At 47.3% G+C, this 22008-nt stretch overlaps 1 protein-coding gene across 1 annotated transcript in view; it reads right to left on the minus strand.

Moving 5' to 3' along the window:
* Nucleotides 1-14907, minus strand: part of STMN1 (stathmin 1) — a 29040-nt gene extending 14133 nt beyond the window's left edge. The window contains exon 1 of the mRNA XM_058444211.1: nt 14889-14907. The gene's annotated coding sequence lies outside the window, so the exon portion shown is untranslated. The remainder of the gene's footprint in view (nt 1-14888) is intronic.
* Nucleotides 14908-22008: the final 7101 nt, after the last annotated feature.

Genomic DNA, 22008 nt, shown 5'->3' on the forward strand with positions numbered 1-22008 from the left:
TTTTGAGACGGAGTCTCGCTCTGTCGCCCAGGCTGGAGTGCAGTGGCACGATCTCGGCTCACTGCAAGCTCCGCCTCCTGGGTTCACGCCATTCTCCTGCCTCAGCCTCTCCGAGTAGCTGGGACTACAGGCGCCCGCCACCACGCCCGGCTAATTTTTTTTTTTTGTATTTTTAGTAGAGACGGGGTTTCACCGTGGTCTCGATCTCCTGACCTTGTGATCCGCCCGCCTCGGCCTCCCAAAGTGCTGGGATTACAAGCGTGAGCCACCGCGCCCGGCCTCCTTTTTTAGACATGTCAAATGGGGTCCTTGTCCTAGGCCCTACTCTTTAGAGGGCTGCACCCTAATCCTCCTCCAGCTGTGTCCCTCCTCACAGTTCCCTGGGGCCAAAGAGATATGCCCACCTGAAGCCCGTGCACCCCTTCTAGACCACCCTCTCAATACCCAGGACTCCAGAATTCCCTGCCAAAATGGCCCAAGTCCATTTTCAGTATCTGTGCAAGCCCTTTCCCTGGTTCCATCCTCCCAAGGGCAAACTTCCTGCCAGTGAGTGCACCCCTGTACTTAGAGCTGGCTATTTGCAAGGGGTGTGAACAGAGCCTGAGCATGTGGGCTGTGGAATGCACACAGGAATGAGAAGAGAAGGGAGCTGGCTCTGCTACATTCCCACATGGAACTCCAGGGAATCCAAGAATTCTCAACTCAAAACCTGGCTTTCTAGGTTGTTATGGAGGTATATTTGTCAAGGTAGGAGGATAGTACACAGATTTTTAAAAAACAGTTTGTTAGCTTGACTTATAACTCTTAAATACTTAGCCATATGGTATGTGGGCTTCCCTTCTATACTCCTGCCCTGGGTCTGGCAAACATTAGCAGCAGGTTTGCAGCAAGCTTAGATCACTTGTTCAACTAGGCCACACAGAAGTGGCAGAGCTTTTGTAGTCTGGCCCTGACTCTATGCTTTCAGCTATCACTCTAAACTGTTTTATCAGGCTACCCCTATTATTTTACAAATAGGGGAGAAAAGACCAGAGAACTCTAGACATTTGCCCAACGTCACATGGCTAGTTCGTGTCATGTCAGGGGGAATTTGAATCCTGTCCTTTATATGATGCAGCAGGTACTGCTCAGTTACTATTTGTATGAGTGTGGGCACGTGACTTCCCCTTTTGGGGCCTGTGTTCCATCATCTGTGAAATGGGAAGAACGCCCCTACCTCACAGAGCTGCCAGGACTAAATAAAATAATATATGTAAAGTCCCTAGCGTAGGCCGGGCGCGGTGGCTCAAGCCTGTAATCCCAGCACTTTGGGAGGCCGAGGCGGGCGGATCACGAGGTCAGGAGATCGAGACCATCCTGGCTAACACGGTGAAACCCCGTCTCTACTAAAAATACAAAAAATTAGCCGGGCGTGGTGGCGGGCGCCTGTAGTCCCAGCTACTCGGAGAGGCTGAGGCAGGAGAATGGCGTGAAGTGAGCCGAGATTGCGCCACTGCACTCCAGCCTGGGCGACAGAGCAAGACTCCATCTCCCCTAGCGTTGTGTCTATACACAATAAACCCTCAGTAAGTGACAGCTAAGGTATTAGCTATCAAGCACAGCTCTGATCATGCCACTTTCTGCTTGAAAACACTTGACAAATTCAACTTTGGGACACATGATATGAGAAAAGCAAAAATTTCTGAAACCTAAAAAAAAAAAGGCTCCCTTTCTTGGCTTAGAGTCCAAGGATTCTTGGCACAGCAGCTAAAACCCTCTGTGAAGTCACTGAGGGTCTTCATCTCCATGAGGACCTCCAGGTCAGTCTTCCTCAAGGACCTTCCCCTCCTTTTCCCTGAGATTCTTTGATTCTTGATGCATTTGAAAATCTGTTTTCTTGGGCCGGTGGCGGTAGTTCACGCCTGTAATCTCAGCACTTTGGGAGGCTGAGGCAGGCGGATCACGAGGTCAGGAGATCGAGACCATCCTGGCTAACACGGCGAAACCCCGTCTCTACTAAAAATACAAAAAATTAGCTGGGTGTGGGGGCGGGCGCCCGTAGTCGCAGCTACTCGGGAGGCTGAGGCAGGAGAATGGCATGAACCCGGGAGGCGGAGCTTGCAGTGAGCCGAGATCACGCCACTGCACTCCGGCCTAGGTGACAGAGCAAGACTCTGTCTAAAAAAAAAAAAAAGAAAATCTGTCTTCTCGGATGGATCATTATAGAGAAGCACAACTAAGATGAACGGAAGAGCTCTGTCACCGGACTTAGCCAACAATAGAATGGACTGGGACCTATTCATGCATGAGATTCTTGCTATGAGACGTGTGCAGACAAAGTCAAACATCAGAAATACTGAATCGGGATTCTTGCATTAGAAGAGAGGTGGACTAAATGACCTCTCTTCCTGCTTTAAGGTCCTTTTTTAATGAGATGGGGGAAGGCTCATTATATTGTGCTAAATAGAACAAACAAAGCCTACCCAATTGCACAATATGAGTTCAACTAGGAACAAAATATAGTGAAGAAAATGCACCAAAATATTAGTTCTGGAAAGAAAATAACAATTGAGTTTGCTTTCCTTCTTTATACTATTCTGGATTTTCCAAACTTCTTAAAATGAACATGTATTACTTTTATTAATGACAACAATTATATATATATTTTTTTCTTTTTGAGGCAGAGTTTTGCTCTTGTTTCCCAAACTAGAGTGCAATGGCATGATCTCGGCTCACTGCAACTTCTGCCTCCCAGGTTCAAGCCATTCTCCTGCCTCAGCCTCCGAAGTAGCTGGGATCACAGGTGCACGCCACTATGCCCGGCTAATTTTTTGTATTTTTAGTAGAAACGGGGTCTCACCATGTTGGCCAGGCTAGTCTCGAACTCCTGACCTCAGGTGATCCACCTGCCTCGGCCTCCCAAAGTGCTGGGATTACAGGCGTGAGCCACTGCGCCTGGCCCCAACAATTATATTTAAGAAATAGAAGAGACTTTTGTCCTCCTTACCCATTTTATGTCCTGTGTCTCTGAAACCTCTATATTCACTCTCATTCCTCCCACTCCCCCACCAAGTTTCAGCTTTATTGGACTATTGGCAGCTCCCTGAAAGGTTACATGCCTATATGTCCCATTGTTTTGCTGACACCAACTGCCTTAGTTCAGGCTGTTGTAACAGAACAACATCGACTGGGTGGCTTAACCAACAAACATTTATATCTCACAGTCCTGAAGGCTGGGAAGTCCAAGTTCAAGGCACCAGCAGATCTGATGGCTGGTGAGGGCTCTTTTCCTGGTTTGCAGAAAGTCATCTTCTTGTTGAGATGGCTGAGAGCACAGAGAGATTCCGTGTCTCTTCTTTTTATACAGGCACTAACCGATTCATGAGGGCTCTAGCCTCATGACCTAATTACCTCCCAAAGGCTCTACCTCCAAATACCATTACAGTGGGCCATAGGCTTCAACATATGAATGTGGGAGAGACACAACATTCAGCCTACAGCACCAGACCTCATAAGGCCTTGAGTCCCTTGGCTTCTGTCTATATTGAAATTCTCTCCACCTTCAAGGTCTTGACTAACCTCTCTGTCCCTCACCACTATGCTGCTATTGCAGCTATCCACATACATGTCTGTCCCTCTCACTAGTGTGTAGACTCCTTCAGGGCAGGATCCTATGTGATTCGGTCTTGCCATCCCTGCAGTGCCACAGACACTCTGTAAGTGTTGAATCATTCGGCCAGTGTCTTTTTGGCCACCAAACAACACTTAGGGCTTAAGGTCAGATGGCGTATCTGAGTGTATATTCTGCAGTCTAGTCCCTTGCAAATTCAAAAAGACTATTCCAGTGACATCTCTTTCTTTCTTTCTTTCTTTCTTTCTTTCTTTCTTTCTTTCTTTCTTTCTTTCTTTCTTTCTTTCCTTTCTTTCTTTCTTTCTTTCCTTTCTTTCTCTCTCTCTCTCTTTCTTTCTCTCTCTCTCTTTCTTTCTTTGTTTCTTTTTTTTGAGATGGAGTCTCGCTTTGTTACCCAGGCTGGAGTGCAGTGGCACGATCTCAGCTCACTGCAACCTCTGCCTCCTGGGTTCAAGTGATTTTCCTGCCTCAGCCTCCTGAGTAGCTGGGATTACAGGTGTGTGCCACCACACTTGGCTAATTTTTGTATTTTTAGTAGAGACGGAGTTTCACCATGTTTGTCAGGCCGGTCTTAAATTCCTGACCTCGTGATCTGCCTGCCTCGGCCTCCCAAAGTGCTGGGATTACAGGTGTAAGCCACCACGCCTGGTCTCTTTCTTTTTAAAAAAAAAAAATTATTTTATTTGTTTTTAAACTTCAATTGAAATCAACCATTTTCGATTTCCAGAGAGTTGCAAAGATGGTACACAGAGTTCCCATATGCCCTTCAGCCAGCTTCATTTGGTGTCAACATCTTATATAATCATGGTACCTTTATCCAAACTAACAGATTAACGTTGGCACAATACTATTAACTGAATGGCTGAATTTAATTGGATTCCCCATTTTTCCACTGGGGTCCCTTTTTGTGTTACAGGATCTAATCCAGGATACCACCTTGCACGTAGCATCTTGCCTCCTTAGCCAGTGACATTTATTTTAATGAGGAGGCCGGGGCTCGGCTCTTGTCCTCTGCTGGGCTTCTGGTGCTTCCAGTGGGAAGATTGATGCTTCCTCCTACGTGAGGCTTAAATGATTTTCATTTTAGATCTACTCTGTTTCTTGAATGGGCTCTTGTGGGCCTAGAAACAAGGGGGAATTACTAGTTTAATTCACTAAATTTCTGGGCCATTCCGTAGCCCATTTTTCCATGGCTTGGCACGGAGCTTGATCCTAGTCACTTAAAAAGCTTCCAAGCAGTTGGCATCTATCAGAAATCTTAGCAATTCAGTGAGAACAGAGGTTACAGCTGTCACAGGAAGTGGAAACTAAGGCTGCTGATATCACACCCATTCTGAGACGGGTGAAAGTCTACACATTGTAGAAGTCAAGCTGGGAAGCTGGGGGTGGCTGGGGTGTCAGGTGGCAAAGGGTGGGATGCTGTGCAAGAGAAAATACAGGAGGGGAAGAAAAGCAGATGTGTCATTCATTGGAACTCCATTGATTTTTTTTTTTTTTTTTTTTTTTTTTTTTTGATGGAGTCTCACTGTCTCACCCAGGCTGGAATACAGTGGTGCGATCTTGGTTCACTGCAACCTCAGCCTCCTGGGTTTAAGGGATCTCCCTGCCTCAGCTACCAGAGTGGCTGGGATTAAAGGCGCACGACACCACACCCAGATAATTTTTCTATTTTTAGTAGAGACAGGGTTTCACCACGTTGGCTAGGGTGGTCTCAAACTCCTGACCTTAAGTGATTCGCCTGCCTCAGCTTCCCAAACTGCTGGAATTACAGGCGTGAACCACCGCACCGGCCTAGAATCCCATTGATGTGTAGACCTTGGGGGCTTATTGCTCTTAGATACCAAGACCTCTTTCAGCTAAGCCCTTGCATGAATGATAAAGCAGTACTGCCCCAGGGTAGATGCAGGCCCCATCACTCTACTGGATTACTGGGCAGCCTCCCAACTGGTCCTCAGTCTGCCCCTCCCACATAGGCGCTCATAACCCAAATCCCTGCAGAGGGGTCAGGAGAAGAGGCGGCACCAGAGGGGACAGAGCAGGCAGCACACTGGAGGGTGCAGGCCCCACCCGAGCAGGAGGAGGAGCATGTTCTGCTGATACCTTAAAAAAAAAAAATTAATTGGGCTGGGCGCGGTGGCTCATGCTAGTAATCCCAGCACTTTGGGAGGCCGAGGCAGGCGGATCATGAGGTCAGGAGATCAAGACCATCCTGGCTAACAAGGTGAAACCCTGTCTCTACTAAAAATACGAAAAAATTAGCTGGGCATGGTGGCAGGTGCCTGTAGTCCCAGCTACTCGGGAGGCTGAGGCAGGAGAATGGCGTGAACCCGGGAGGCGGAGCTTGCAGTGAGCCGAGATCGCGCCACAGCCCTCTAGCCTGGGCGACACAGCAAGACTCCGTCTCAAAAAAAAAAAAAGAAAAAAAATTTTTCCAGCTGCGCGTGGTGGCTCACGCCTGTAATCCCAACACTTTGGGAGGCCAAGACCAGCAGATGGCTTGAGCCCAGGAGTTCGAGATCAGCCTGGCCAATATGGCAAAACCCCATCTCTACTCGAAATACTGGCCGTGGTGGCTCACACCTGTAGTCCCAGCTACTCGGGAGGCTGAAGCAGGAGAATGCTTGAACGCGGGAGGCAGAGGCTGCAGTGATCCGAGATTGCACCACTGCACTCTAGCCTGGGAGACAGAGAGAGACTCTGTTTAAAAAAAAAAAAAAAAAAAAATCCTACTTTTATTTCAGGAAGTACACATGCCGATTTCTAAAATGGGTATATCGTGTGACGCTGAGGTTTGGGATACCAATGATCTTGCCACCCAGATGGTGAGCATAGATTACCCAACAGTTAGTTTTTCTAGTCTGTTTTCTTTGTTACCATAGAACAGTGCCTGACAAATACTAGGCTCTCAATACATATTTGGTATATGAGCCAGCCAACTGCATTAGGGGCTCAGAGCACAGTGGTTAAGAGTGTGGGCCCTGGAGTCAGAGTCTCTGAGTTCAAATCCTGATTCTGTCTCTTACCTTCTGCAGAGTTTTTAGGATGAGTACCAGAAAACTCAGCCCAGAGAAGAATGTGTTGCTTTTGATGCTGATTGTCCATTCATTCAACAGCAGGTTACTGATGAACCATGAGGTGTCATGTCTTATACTAGGTCCTGGGAGTACAGGAAGAAAGAAAGCATGTCCCTGGCCTCAAGAGCTCATAGTAAGTAGACAATCGGCTCAGAGCACTGAAGGGGCGCAGGGGAGCAGAGGCTAAGCCAGGCAGCGGAGGGGAAACAGGGAAGGCCTCCTAGGGGAAGGGGTGGCTGAGCTGATGAGGCCTGAAGGAAGCTTGCAGCAAAGAGGAATGGGGAGAGGGTGCCAGGAAGAAGAAATAGCACAGGCAAATGCCTAGAAGAAGCCAGCCTAGAGCAGTAGGTGAACTGCAAATAGTTTGCCCTGTCCCTCCAGCAGGTTTCAAGTAGAGGGATGTTAAACCTGGATTTGAGACAAGGGAGGGGATCTGGGGCAGCAGCACCAAGGCCCTTCCTTGTGAGGTAGGAGGCAGGACTCAACACTGAACGAGATTCAAGACTGGCTGACGTGCCTACCAGTGACATGACAGTTTACCCATTCCCTAGCAACAACCTGGAAGTTACCACCTTTTTCTAGAAATTTCTAGATAACCGGCCGGGCGCGGTGAATCACACCTGTAATCCCAGCACTTTGGGAGGCTGAGGCAGGCGGATCACGAGGTCAGGAGTTCGAGACCAGCCTGGCCAGCATGATGAAACCCCATCTCTACTAAAAATATACAAATTAGCCAGGCATGATGGCACACACCTGTAATCCCAGCACCTCTGGAGGCTGAGGCAGGAGAATCACTTAAACCTGGGAGGTGGAGGTTGCAGTGAGCCGAGATTGTGCCACTGTACTCCAGCCTGGGCGACAGAGTGAGACTATGTCTCAAATAAAAAGAAATTTCTGAAAAACCTGCCCCTTAATTTGCATGTAATTAAAAGTGGATATAAATGAAACTGCAGAACTGCCCCTGAGCTGCTAGACTCTACTCTCTCCTCAGTGGGAACAGTCACGGAGCTGTAACACTGCTGCCTCAATAAAGCTGTTTTCTTCTACCACTAGTTCACCCTCGAACTCTTTCCTGGTGGAAGCCAAGAACTTTCCCCAGTGGAGTGCCAATGTTGAGGCTCCCCTGCCCTGCAAAATATGTAAGCCCTTTGGGGTAGGGCGGGGAGCTAGGACTTTAAGGATGACCATCTAGAATCACAACATTGCAGGTTCTTTGAGCTGAGGGACCTGATGGGTCACACAGTCACCCTTGAATCCCTTCCCTGCATGTTGAAAAACTAAAAGCCCAAAAAGTACAAAGAAGAAAATAACAATTATTCATATTTCTTATCACCTGGAATTAACCACTGTTTACATTTTGACATATTTGTCTCCAGTATTTCACGAACATGCAGCTTAAAATTCCTTAAGTAATATATTAATGTACTGCCATTTTTATTTTATTTTATTTTATTTTATTTTATTTTATTTATTTATTGAGACAGAGTCTCGCTGCGTTGCCCAGGCTGGATTGCAGTGGCACAATCTCAGCTCACTGCAACCCCTGCTTCCTGGGTTCAAGCGATTATCTTGCCTCAGCCTCCTGAGTGACTGAGACTACAGGCGCCACCACGCCCGGCTATTTTGTATTTTTAGTAGAGACAGGGTTTCACTATGTTGGCCAGGTTGGTCTTGAACGCCTGACCTCGTGATCTGCTTGCCTTGGCCTCCCAAAGTGCTGGGATTACAGGGGTGAGTCACTGCACCCGGCAGTCATTTTTAAAATTAAAATTAGAATATTACAAAGAAAGCTGAAGTTGCCTCTCACCTCCACTTGCTATCCCAACTCCCTGCCCCTCTCTCCAGAGACCGCCACTCGGATGAATTAGGAGTGAACTGAAAAGAACTGAACTGAAAAGAACTGAATTGAAAAGAATTTTTCAGTTCTTTTTTAAAAAATGCTTTTATGTTCTGTTTGAATGTAATCACAGACAATCCACAGTTCTGCTTAACATGTTACAAAAATTGTATTATATTGTATGCATTATTGTGCAACTTTCTACTTTTACTTAATATATTTTAGAGCCCTATCCATTTCTCTGCATGCATAGATCTGGCTTATTCCTTCTGTGATGCAGTGACCCGTTATGTAGATAGACCCCATTGTATTCATTCATTCCCTATGGACAGCCCTTGAGCTCTTTTCAGTGGTTTGTTATTAGATATGGTCCCGCAAGAGACAGCCTTCCTGAGTACAAGTGCAAATATTTTTCTAGGGTAGAGACCAAGACATAAGATTATCTGGCACAGGTCATGAATATTTCCAGTTTAAAGACAAATCCAGAGAATACATTTCCCCATAACCTCACCAATATTTGCCATTGTCTAATTTTATTCATTCCTTGCATTTTTGTAGCTGAAAAGACTGAGGCCTGAGGCTGGGTCACAGAGTGGGTTAGGTTCAGGGTCAAGACTAGACCCCACATCGCTTGGGGAAAGGAAAGGTCACAGTGTGAGGGGGAGTTGGCGGAGAGGGAATGGCTGAAATTAAACATGGTGATTATCCCACCATCAGTGGAAGTTATCCACCATCAGTGGAAGTTATCCACCAGCAGTGGAAATGACTGCGAATCCTCCCAGAAAATGGCTTCGCTGCGCTCCGCGGATCTGCTTTCCCACCCCACCTGCGGCTTGCACAGCGACACACAAGCGTTGTGATTGGCTCTTCCTTGGCTGAGACAAGGGTGGGGACCGAAATGGCGTCTCTAGCAGCTGATTTTTCAGGGCAGCAGCTCTGTGCTAGGAGAAGGGAAGGCTGGGGCTCACTGGCGGTGCGGAGCCTGCCAGGGCCAATCTGCATCCGGGCGGAGGTGCAAGCCCGACCGCAGTACTGACACGTGCCGCGACGTCCCCTCCCGGCCGCTCGCGGGGCCCTGGGAGCGGGTGGGGTCTCTGGCTGGCGGGGAGCCAGGGCTGCGGGAAACCGCACGAGGTCGCGTTCGCGAGTGGCGGAGAAGCCCAGATCCCCGGGCGCACGCGGCCGCACCCACCCAGGTCCCTGAGAGTTGCCCCCCCCGGGAGGCGCCGGCGGCCAGTGCCTGCCGTTAGCTTCAGGAAGAACTAGGATTGAGTAAGAAACGAGTAGGGATGGAAGAAGCACTTGGCACTCGGGGTCTCGGAGCAGGCTGGGGACGCCCGCGGCAGGCACCTGGTCCTCCACTCCGGGTGCGGACCAAAGTCTGCTAGGGCTTCCCCGAAGTGGATTCAGTGACTCGGGAGAGGATCCAGCCCCTAGGCCCCAGCCCTGGTTAAGGGCCAGTCTTGGTCTGGGTGTTTCTCCCCGGGAGTTGGTCGCGGGTTTCCGTTTTCCTCTTCAAGGAAGGAAAGACCAGCGAGAGAATTCGAGGGAAAGAACAAAAGCCGCCGGCACCGCCCAGCCCAATTTTTGGAGCCCGGGAGGCTCCCTTCCTCTGACCGCTGGGATGACTCGGAGGGCTGGCGCTTTTTCCTTCACCACCATTTCTTCCCAGCGACCACATTTTGAGCCCTTGCTATGTGCCAAGCACTTCACTGAGTGTCATATCTCACTTCCTCCCCACGACAATTGTAAGACATGACGGGCTTGGAAAGGAGAAGTCATTTGCCAAGGTCACGCGTGGAAAAAACGAGGGCTAGGAAATTCTCTCAGATCCTGGGTTTTAAATATTTTTGTATTAGAAAGGGTCTAAAAGTTAAATATTTGCAAACCTTTGCTAATCTTTCACAGATCCTTTTGAAATAATGACTATTGAGAATAAACCCTGCAGACATCTCCATACCGTTGTGTGTGTGTGTGTGTGTGTGTGTGTGTGTGTGTGTGTGTGTGTGTTGTGTGTGTGTGTGTGTGTGTGTGTGTGTGTGTGTGTGTGTGTGTGTTTTAACTTGTCAGCCAGTCAGGTCCGTGGGAGGAGGGAGCAGCGCGCAAATGAGAGTGTAAACAGGTAACGAACACTTTTCTGGAAAGCAGTCGTGCCATTTCTATCGAGAGCTTTAAAAACTGTGCGTATCCTCTACTCAGGAAATGGCCACCCTCTGTGGAGATAGTAATAGTTTTCCACATGTAAAATCCCTGGGACCCAGCAATTCCTTTTAAGGGAATCCATTGTAGAGATGGGTGTGCTTGCACGTATACAAAATGGCATACACACGTAAGGGCGTTCACGACTGCACTGTTTCAGGAGCGAAGGATGAAAAACAACCCAAAAATGCATCAATAGAATTGATTAATTTAATCTGGCACTTCAATTTAAAGGAATTCTATGCAATATTTTAAGAAAATAAGGCAGTTCTCTATTTTATGTATAGAGCAATCATTAAGAAATATTAAGCAAAAAGAGGAAAATGCAAAAGTATCTGATTGTGCTACTGTTTCTATATGAAAAAGGGATCTATATTTTAAAAATCTATATTTAAATATATAGATTCCCCCATAAGAAATATACACATGAAGAAAACAGGCAACCACATTGCCTTTAAGAAGAAAAACCTAACTATCACATTAGCCTTTAAGTGAAAAAATAAAAAGAAAGAAAAAAGGAAAAAAAGAAGGAAGCACTGCTAAATGACCAAGCAGGAGAATTATTATTCTTATAATAATGTAACCTTTAGTACCTTTGGAATTGTGTGCCATGTTTACGTAACAACAATTCAAAATTCAACTTAAAAAAATAAATTCCCTGCCTCTAGACCCAGTACTTCTCCTTTTTGGAATCTAGCTTAAGGAAATTAATGGATTTCAGACAAAGATTTATGCAAGAAGATATTCACCGAGGTGTTATCGTACAGGAAAAAGATGTAGGCAACTTAAAAGCCCAACAGAGGAACAGATAAGAAAATTATGGTATGTACATGTACTGCCTACCATGAAATCATAAAAAGAATGTTTGTAAAAAATTTTATTGACATGGGAAAATGCTTATAACATTAAGCAATGAAGTCCTAGATAGAAAATTGTGTATGCAAGCTGGGCATCGTGGCTCACACCTACAGTCTCAGTACTTGGGAAGCTGAGGCAGGGGGATCACTTGAGGCCAGGAGTTTGAGACCAGCCTGGGTGATATAGGGAGACCCAGTCTCTGACACTGTAACAGTAGCAGGCATAAAAAAATAATGGAAGAAAACATGTCAAAAAGTAAACAATTGTGGTTGCTGGACAGAGACACTGTGAGTGATATTTCTCCCCCCTCTGTAGCTTTCTTTCTTTCTTTTTTCTTCTTTTTTGAGACAGAGTCTTGCTCTGTCGCCTGGCTGGAGTGCAGTGGCAAGATCTTGGCTCACTGCAACCTCCACTTCCCGGCTTCAAGCAATTCTCCTGCCTCAGCCTCCCGAGTAGCTGGGATTACATGCCACTAGGCTCAGCTAATTTTTGTATTTTTAGCAGAGATGGGGTTTCACCATGTTGGCCAGGATGGTCTCGATCTCTTGACCTTGTGATCTGCCCGCCTCGGCCTCCCAAAGTGCTGGGATTACAGGCGTGAGCCACTGCGCCTGGCCCCTCTGTAGCTTTCTGTAGTTTTCAATTTGTTTTTGTAATGGGCCTCTGTGGCTAAGATTTTTTTTTTTTAACTTAAAAATAAATCCCCACAGTATTTAGAAAAATTAACGATAATTTTCCTTATTAATTAAATATGGGTTTTCACCATGTTGCCCAGACTGGTGTACAGCTCTTTATGCAGGGTTTATTTCTAGAAGTAGAATTGATGGGTTAACATCAATTCTACAAAAAATACAAAAATTACAACCCCATCTCTACAAAAAATACAAAAATTACCCAGATGTAGTGGCGCGTGCCTGTAGTCCCAGCTATTCAAGGGGCCGAGGCAGGAGATCGCTTGAGCCCAGGAGGTTGAGGCTGCAGTGAGCTGAGATTGCACCACTGCACTCCAGCCTGAGTGACAGAGCCAAACCCTGCCTCTTAAGAAAAAAAAAAAAAAAAAAAAGCTGTACAAATGTTCAAAGTGTAACTATTAACAAAAGATTGTAAAAAACTTGTGTCTATTGGAGATTACTTAAATAAGTTACAGAACATCCAAAATGTAGAATATTAAGCAGCAGTTAGAGAGAATGGGGTAGGTCTATTACTGTGGAAAAATCTAATAATTATTATGGTAGGAAAAGCAACTTGCAGAGCCATATGGATGTTATGATTGCATTTATGCTAAAGAAAGAAAACCTGAAAGTGTGTGTTTGTGTTTGTACATAAACGTATGAAGGACATTAAACTGTTAATAATAGCTGTCCAGGCTGGGTGCAGTGGCTCACGCCTGTAATCCCAGCACCTTGGGAGGCTGAGGTGGGTGGATCACTTGAGCCAGGAGTTCAAGACCAGCCTGGGTAACATGGTGAAACCTCATCTCTAAAAAAAAAAAAATACAAAAAATTAGCTGGGTGTTGTGGTTCATGCCTATAGTCCCAGATACTTGGAAGGTTGAGGTGGGAGAATCACTTGAACCCAGGAGGTCAAGGCTGCAGTGAGCCATGATCGCCCCACTGCACTCCAGCCTGGGTGACACAGGGAGACCCTGTCTCAAAAACAAACAAACAAAATAGCTGTCTGATGAAGGGAATAGACTAAAAGGAGACTTTTACTGTTTGCTCTATATTTATCTGTAGTGTTTGCAACTTTGTAGCAATGTGTTCATATCATTTGTGTAATTTTAAAGTAATAGTAATATAGGGGGGAAGTGTAAGAATAGAGGAAAATCTGAAAAGATACACAACAAAATTATCAGTGGTTTCCACCAGGGGAGAGGGATTGGGGCTTGAGGTGATGGGTCATTTTCTCCATTTCTTTTATATTCTTTGGCGTTGACTTTTTTCTTTCATAACGCCCACACATGAACTACCTTCATAATTAAAACAGCAACATCAAAAGCCCAGGCTGGTCGGTAGCAGCCTCTGCTTTCCTCCAGTCCTCTCCTGTCTCTCCACACTAGCTCTCTGTTCTCTTATGTAAGGATCCTACTCACATCCAAAGCCCAGAAACTCAAAGCCCTAGATAATACCAGCCTCGTTTCTCCTTTTACCAAAGAGGATGAAACTGAGCTGCTGAGACACAACCTCCGGGCTGCGAAAGTGGACTCAGGTGACCTGGATCCTAAGCCCCTCCTCTCCAACCTTCAATTTCCAGAGATAACCCCTAAGAAAGGGAGAGCCAAGGGCTGTTTCCACCAGGCTAGGGAGGTCAGGACTTGGATGGCAGCCAGCCAGGCAGCATGGTCGGTGAAGCCGCAAATTAATGTTATCAATGTAGCATCAAATGAGGGAACAATAAACCCCATCATTTGCTGAGTTCCCTCTGGGCTCCGCTTCAAGCTTCCTTCCTAGACAATGGCTGGTCACAGACCCACACAGATGCTGCCAGGTTTTCCAGAGAGACAGCGACAGAGCACTGGGCCAAACTGGCCTCTGGTGGCCAACACACTGGGATTCACCTCTAATGACTTATCCCCTCCAAGGAGGCAGCCTGGGAACCCTCCCAGGGCCCAGGAGCACAGTGCGCTAGAAGATCTTTCGCTCTGAAGCAGGAGGCAACTGTGGTGTAGTAGGGGTGGGGCACTGGCTTGGAAGCAGGAAACTGGGGTTTCAGGATCCACTACTGCCACCGTCTTGTTTTGTGACCCTGGCAACTCACCAGATCCTGTGAGTCTGGGAGTCAGGGGGTCAGGGGGGTGGGGGGCAAACAGGGACCTCAGTTTCTGGGGGAGAAAGGGTGGTGTCAAGCCCCCTCCCCCATCATGGCTGTTTCAGAATCTTAGATGTTGGTGGAGCTGCTGTTTCCTCTTCCCCAGCAGCTGCTGCCTGCCTGTCTCCATGGTAACTAGGCCAAAAGACTAATTTGCCAGGGTCCAGGCTCTGGAGCGTACCTTGTAGCTGGGTTTTCAACTAGTCTTTCTGGAAGTCAGGCCATTCCCACTCCCTAGAGCCTCCGACAGCATCCCCTAGCCACTGCATGGGAGCAGCAGGTCCTGGGCCAGCCAGAAAGAACACTCCGTTTATCCCTTAGAAACCTTATCCACTCAGGAAGAGAACAAACAGCCTCATACCCAGTGGCCTTGTCATCACTGGTGATTTGTGTTTCAAAGACCCCTGTCCCTCTCCGTAACTGCTCTGGGCTGCTAAGTAGGGCTTTGTAAGAGCAGATGGCTCAGGGAATCGGTCACATGCAACTAAGTCCCCAGTCTTACCTGCTTTCCATTTCCTCAGGCTTCTCCCTGCTCTCCGCTGGCCTATGGCTGGGTCCAGAAGTCCTGCTGTGGCTTGTCTGGTTCTAACCAGACTAAAACAAAAAATCTTAGCTGAGTGCAGAGGCAAATGCACGTAGTCCCAGTGACTCGGGAAGCTGAGTTGGGAGGATTGCGTGAGCCCAGGAGTTCAAGGCTGTCATTCATCACGAACACACCTGTGAATAGCCACTACACTCCAGCCTAGGCAACATAGGCAAAAAACAAAAACAAAGAAACAAAAAAAAATCATGAAAATCACCTTTCTTAGAAGGTCATCGAGGGTCTGGCAGGCAGAGTCTCACAGATTTTTTCCTTGGACCTGGTATAATTTGCCTAACTGTATTGGCTTTCCCCAGGGCCACTGCAAATTGAACAGCTATCTTTTTCTGTGTGTGCTCTGATACCCCCGTTATAACATTCTGGAGGACAGGGATTATGTGGCCTGCCCATTCTCAGGACATGGCACACTGCCTTGTACACAGTACATGGGTTCACGAACATGTCAACAGCACAGAAGCACATTTATACACCAATGAAAAAGTCTGACTGGAGTCAGGAGACCTGTTCTAGGCCTGGCCCTCAAGTGAACTTGCTGTACAGGTTTGAGCAAGTCTACTGCCTTTTCTGGGCCTTCCTGTCCCATTCTGTGAAGTGAGTAAATGGGACTGTGATCTCTAAAGGGTGCTCCTCAGCCATCTCTCCAAGACAGAAATCTATAGAGCTCTCTGTAGAAGGAACCAGGTCAAGATCCAGAGTTCTCTTCATATAAGGTTGTAGTGCATTATGATTAAAACTAGTCCTGCTTGGACCTGGGACAGGTGGCCTGGTATATGCTGGACCCAGTGGAAACCAACTCCTGCCATGGTGGCTAGGCTGAAGCCCTGCTTGATGGGGAGAGTTAACACCAGTCAGCAGCAAACCAATGCAACTGGACCCTTCTGCTCTCATGAACCACCAATAACCAACACCAGGTGCTCACAGAGAAGGTGGGACCCTGGAACTCAGGTCAAAACCTGGACTGCACTGCACTGAGTTGGAAGCCTAAGGTCCCAGCACACGTCCAGCTAGTAGCTGAGATCATTTCCTAAAAATCTTGCTTCCCGTGGGGCCTCACAGCAAAGCTCCATCGCTGAGTTCATTTATGTGGGCTTCTTCCTTGCCGCCCGGAGAGGCAAACCAGTACACACAGATGTACACACCTAAACATGTCCCAAAAAGAACTCCAGGGTGACCAGCAGCCTCGGTTCCCACAATAAGAAATAGCCATCATGGCCGGGCACAGTGGCTCATGCTTGTAATCCCAGCACTTTGGGAGTCCAAGGCGGGCAGATGACTTGAGATCGGGAGTTCAAGACCAGCCTGGCCAACTAAAAATACAAAAATCAGCCAGGCGTGGTGGTGGGCACCTGTAATCCCAGCTACTCGGAAGGCTGAGGCAGGATAATTGCTTGAACACGGGAGGCAGAGGTTGCAGTGAGCTAAGATTGCGCCACTGCACCCCGTCTTGGATGACAGAGAGAGACTCTCTCAAAAAAAAAAAAAAAGAAAAGAAAAGACAGAAAGAAAGAGCCATCAAACTTCCTCCAAGCAGCCCATACCCCAGCTGCGCTTAAATGACTCACAGGCTCTTCAAGGCCATTGTGCCTGATGTTTCCTCTGCCCTTTCCCTCCTCCCTCCCCTTTCCATCAGCCCCCTACTCATCCTCCTCTTGTGGGGTCTTCTCTGGCTCCAGCTGTTGCTCACTGCCCCCCAACCCCACATTCCACAGCATCTGTGGACACCTCAATGCAGGGCTCCCTGGCTGTGGTCACCTCTTTAAAAGGCCTCACACCAGCTGGGTGCCTGCAATCCCAGCACTTCGGGAGGCCAAGGTGGGAAGATCGCTGAGGCCAGGAGTTCAGGACAAGCCTGGGCAACAGAGTGAGACCCTGTTTCTATAAGATATTTAAAAATTAGCTGGATGCAGTGGTGTGAGCCTGCATTCCTAGTCACTCAGAGGCTGAGGGGGAGGATTGCTTGAGCCCTGGGCCCAGGAGTTTGAGACCATCTGGGCAACACAGGGAGACCCCATCTCTACAAAAAACTAAAAAAAAAAAAAAAAAAAAAAAAATTAGCCAAGCATGGTGGTAGGCACCCATGGTCCCAGCTGATTGGGAGACTGAGGTGAGAGGATCACTTAAGCCCGGAAGGTCAAGGCTGCAGTGAGTTATGATCGCGCCACTGCGATCCAGCCTGGGTGACAGAGGGAGACCCTGTCTCAAAACAAAACAAAACAAAAATAAAAGGCCTGCCATCTATGTGTCATAATTATTGGTTTGAATGTGTCTCTCCTCCCTTTGAATTCCTCAAAGCTTGGGGACTTCCTTGCGACCCCAGTACCTAATGCAGAGTCTGGCGCAGGGAATGTATTCAACATTTTTCTAGCATTGCGTGAATGAATGAAAGAAATGAAAGAAGCAACCTGAGGGCCACCAGCTCTCATTTTTGTATGAAGATGTTCAGAATCATGCCATGGGTTTGTATTGTACTTTTGACATTCTCAAGCTGTTTCTGACACTGCTTGTTTCATCTGATTCTCGTCATGCCCAGAAGGTAGGCAGGGAAGGCAACATGACTCCCTACAGCTGACAAGGACCCCAGACACAGGTACAGTGACCTGCTCAAGGTCACAGGAGAGATGGCAGCAGTTGGTGGAGCGTTCCTACCTCTTTATCTGACGCTGGGGCCCCCTTCACTGCAGATATGGTTGGCTGTGTCCCCACCCAAATCTCATCTTGAATTGTAGTTCCCATAATTCTCACATGTTTTGGGAGGGCCTGGGTGGGACATAATTGAACCATGGGGGCAGTTCCCCCATACTGTTCTCATGGTAGTGCATAAGTCTCATGAGATCTGATGGTTTTATAAGGGGAGACCCCTTTTGCTTGGCTCTCATTTTCTTTCTTGTTCTCTGCCATTTAAGATATGACTTTCACTTTCCACCATGATTGGAAAACCTCTTTTCCTTTATAAATTACCCAGTCTCAGGTATGTCTTTATCAGCAGCTTGAGAATGGACTAATTCAACTGCCTTCCTGATGTTCCTGTAAACCTCCCATATAAAAGTTGTATCAGGAAAAGGAAAGAAGCTTTGTCTCCAAGGATCCTTTGACCCACTTGGGGGAACCACTCCTTCTTAGCAAAAATCCAAATCCACACCCCTAAGGAAGGAAGGAAGCATCTATAACAGTGGATGCACTGGTCTCAGAGCCAGCAAACTGAGCTCTGGTCTTAAGATTTCTACTTTCTAATCGTTTGATCTTGGATAGTTTGCTTACTTTCTCTGAGCCTCAGTTTCCTGAGAAGTGACAAGTGCCTGCTTCGGAGGGCTGACGGGACTTTATGCCCTGTAAAGTATCATACACGTGTGAGGGGAAAGACAAAAATGACATGGCACACACAAAGCAGGGTATCTGATCCAGGCTAGGATGTGCCCTAGATGGAGCCCAGTGTGCAGAGATCACTGGCACAGCCACAGGGCAGGCTGCCCTCTGTCACACTCTTCCACTTCTCCTTCCACCGCCCTATTTCCCACTAAGGGAGAGCAGGGTAGACAGTTTCACTTCCACCTGCAAGAAGGCATTTTCCTAAATTCTTTGACATCATAAAAATGATCTGGGCCGGGCACCAGCCTGGCCAACATGGTGAAACCCCATCTCTACTAAAAATACTAAAATTAGCTGGGCATGGTGGCGGGCGCCTATAATCCCAGCTACTCAGGAGGCTGAGGCAGAACTGCTTGAACACGGGAGGTGGAGGTTGCAGTGAGCTGAGATCACACCACTGCACTCCAGCCCGGGCAACAGAGCAAGACTCCGTCTCTGGGGGAAAAAAAATGATCTGCTTACTGGTAGCTTATAGATCCATCAGGCTCTGACCAGCCTCCCCACATTACCCTGTGGCCATTTTGCTACTTAGTTTTCCCTCCATGGGATGGGTAGGGGGCACATAACCCATAGCACTGACACTGCCGATCTTTATCTTTATCCCTCAGGGCCTGAGGGACAATTACTTGTCTGAAGGCCCCAGAAAAAGCCACACTCCCCTCTTCAGTTACTCATCATCAAATCTTGTAAGGCTTTGAGGATGATAAAATGAAATCACTGGCTGCCGTGACAATTTACGCCCTCTCTCTGGAAATGGCCAGCTGCTATGCCACATTTATTTTTTATTATGTTCCCATTATTTAAGGTCATGAGTTCAGTCTCTGTTCTTACACAGTTAACTTTATCCAGAGGTGGGAAGATCGATTCCAAAACTGTAGACAGATGGCGCCACTCCTTCTAGCCAGCACCACTCCCAAAGTACTGTGTAGTAAATGTTTGCTCGCCTGTCCTATCCACAAGCCAATAAACTCCTCGAAGGTGAGGAATCTGCCTTATTCATATAAGCATTTCCTGTAACTGGCATAATGCTGGCATACTGTGGACATTCAATAATTAGAGCTACTGTGTATTGCACAGTGTGCTAAGCATGTTTTATATATCATCTTGTTTATATATCATCCTTACAATAATGCTGCCGAGTGGAAATACTATTATTATTCCTATTTTACAGATGAGGAAACTGAGACTCAGAAAGTCAAAGTAACTTGTCCAGGATAACACGGCTAGGAAGTAGCAGGATCAGGATTGGATAGAGACTGACTAGCTTCAGAATCTCTTTTCCTACCATTTCTTATAGTTGGCTCAATGCCATCCACCTCCACTGCTGGAAACCAAAAATCCTTTGCTTCAGCTGGGCATGGTGGCTCACGCCTGTAATCCTAGTACTTTGGGAGGCCGAGGCGGGCAGATTGCCTGAGGTCAGGAGTTCAAGACCAGCATGGCCAACATGGTGAAACCCCATTTCTACTAAAAAATACAAAAATTAGCCAGGCATGGTGGTGGGCACCTGTAATCCCAGCTACTTGGGAGGCTGAGGCAGGAGAATCGCTTGAAACCGGGAGGCAGAGGTTGCAGTGAGCTGAGATCGTGCTATTGCACTGTAGCCTGGGCAACGGAGTGAGACTTCGTCTCAAAAAAGAAAAAAAAAATCCTTTGCTTCCTAGTGCCATTTCCGAATGGCTCCAGCTGAGAGGCAGAAGCCAGCTCTGATTCTCTATCCTGTATTCCTGACCCTCTCTGAGGCTCATACCGTTTCTGTTTTCCCAGTTAACCTCAGTTATTCTCCTGTTTTCCCAACAGCAGAATAAAGCATTTATTTTTTTCCCTAGTGCCTTTCCTTACACTTGATGTCTGCAACAGTGGGTGGCAAAGATTTCTTATCACGTGCACAGAGGCTAACTGAAAAGGAAAAATTCATAATGATTAAAATAATGAAGCAGTTGGGGGACACCTCAGGCTCCAGCCTGTCCTCAGGGGAGCCTCACATCCTAATCTGGACCGTGCCACTGGCTCCCTCCCCAGAGGGGCTCATTTGACTGTCTGTAAAATGATGATAATAATGCTGACCTTTCTCATGGGAAGAAGAAGGAGAGGAGATATGTGGGAGGAGTTAAGGCTTTGGACAAGAGAAGATTAGAGATGAAAAGCACGAGTTTCAGGCTGGTTTCTGAGCATGACATCATTCCTTTCAGGAGTTGAGTCTCTTTTAATTCATGTTTATGAAGCTGCTTTTTGGAGTTCCTTGAATTCCCTGTTTTGCTAATTTTCCACATCCTATAATAAGAGTCAAAGAAGGGGAGACTGAAGTCCAGAGGTTGCTGAGATTCAAGGATTCAAGCCTTTGCCAGGAGACATGAGGGACCCAAAGGCTCACAAAGCCTCCCTAGCCCTCACCAAGCAATGAAGAGTGGGGAAAACAAAAGCGGAAATTGTGGTGACAGCCTGGAAGGTGGCTTTGGCTAGCTTGTGGGTAGGAGAATGCCCTGTTGGAAGACAAACAGGTCACAGGGAGGGAGGCTCACTGGGAGCTCGGGAGGGGTCTTTTGTCACCTGACTATCCCTCCAGGTCCAGGCATGGACTGCTAAAGCAAACACTGTCGACTGAGGACGTGTGGCCTCGGCAAAGATAAAAATGGTATTTAGCAGAAGAGAGAAAAATGTATTCAACTCTCAGTTATGATTTAGACGCAGCCGTGGGCAGCATAGCAATGAGCTCCTTATTTTAAGCAAGCGGCAGAGAGATGAAAATAGATCAAGTGTGTTTAATCAAGCCAGGTTTTTGCAATCAGTGAACTAGATTTAAGACCACACCTTCATCAGGCAGGGAGTAGAGAGAACTATGAGGAGTCTTTCTTAAAAATGAAAACCCTCTGTTTTCAGAGAGGGGTGTTCGCACTGCTGCAGAGTGAATTTCATCTAAATCATGGCTAGAGAAGTTCAGACTTTATCTTGGGGCTGGACTCAGGAAGGGGAGGAGAGCTCCAGTCCCTCCCCTTGGGCCTGTGGATCCGAGTAAGACCCTTCAAGAACACAGGAACCCTGGACTGGATGGGCCCTCATGATTACCCAGCAAAAGCTATGACAATGGTTCCCATTTATATATTTCACACACACACACACAGACACACAATTTCATTTGGACCTTACAACACCTTTTTTTTTTTTTTTTTTTTTTTTTGAGACGGAGTCTCGCTTTTTCACCCAGGCTAGAGTGCAGTGGCTCAATCTCAGCTCACTGCAAGCTCCGCCTCCCGGGTTCCTGCCATTCTCCTGCCTCAGCCTCTCCGAGTAGCTGGGACTACAGGCACCCGCCACCACGCCCGGCTAATTTTTTGTATTTTTAGTAGAGACGGGGTTTCACCGTGGTCTCGATCTCCTGACCTCGTGATCCGCCCACCTCGGCCTCCCAAAGTGCTGGGATTACAAGCGTGAGCCACCGCGCCTGGCCTAATACAGATTTTCTGTCACCAGGCCGGATGGATGACGACTCTCACCTCGGCCTCCTGGTTCAACAATCCTCCTGTCTCACATACTAGGATTATAGGCATGAGCCACCATGCCTGGCAGAACCTGCAGATTTTCTAAAGGATCATTGTGTTGCTTTTTGTCAAAGGCGGCATGCATTTCTGTCAGCTTTCCAACAGAAAATCAGGAG

This window comes from Hylobates moloch, unplaced genomic scaffold (genome assembly GCF_009828535.3).
Source record: "Hylobates moloch isolate HMO894 unplaced genomic scaffold, HMol_V3 SCAFFOLD_9, whole genome shotgun sequence".
NCBI lineage: Eukaryota > Metazoa > Chordata > Mammalia > Primates > Hylobatidae > Hylobates > Hylobates moloch.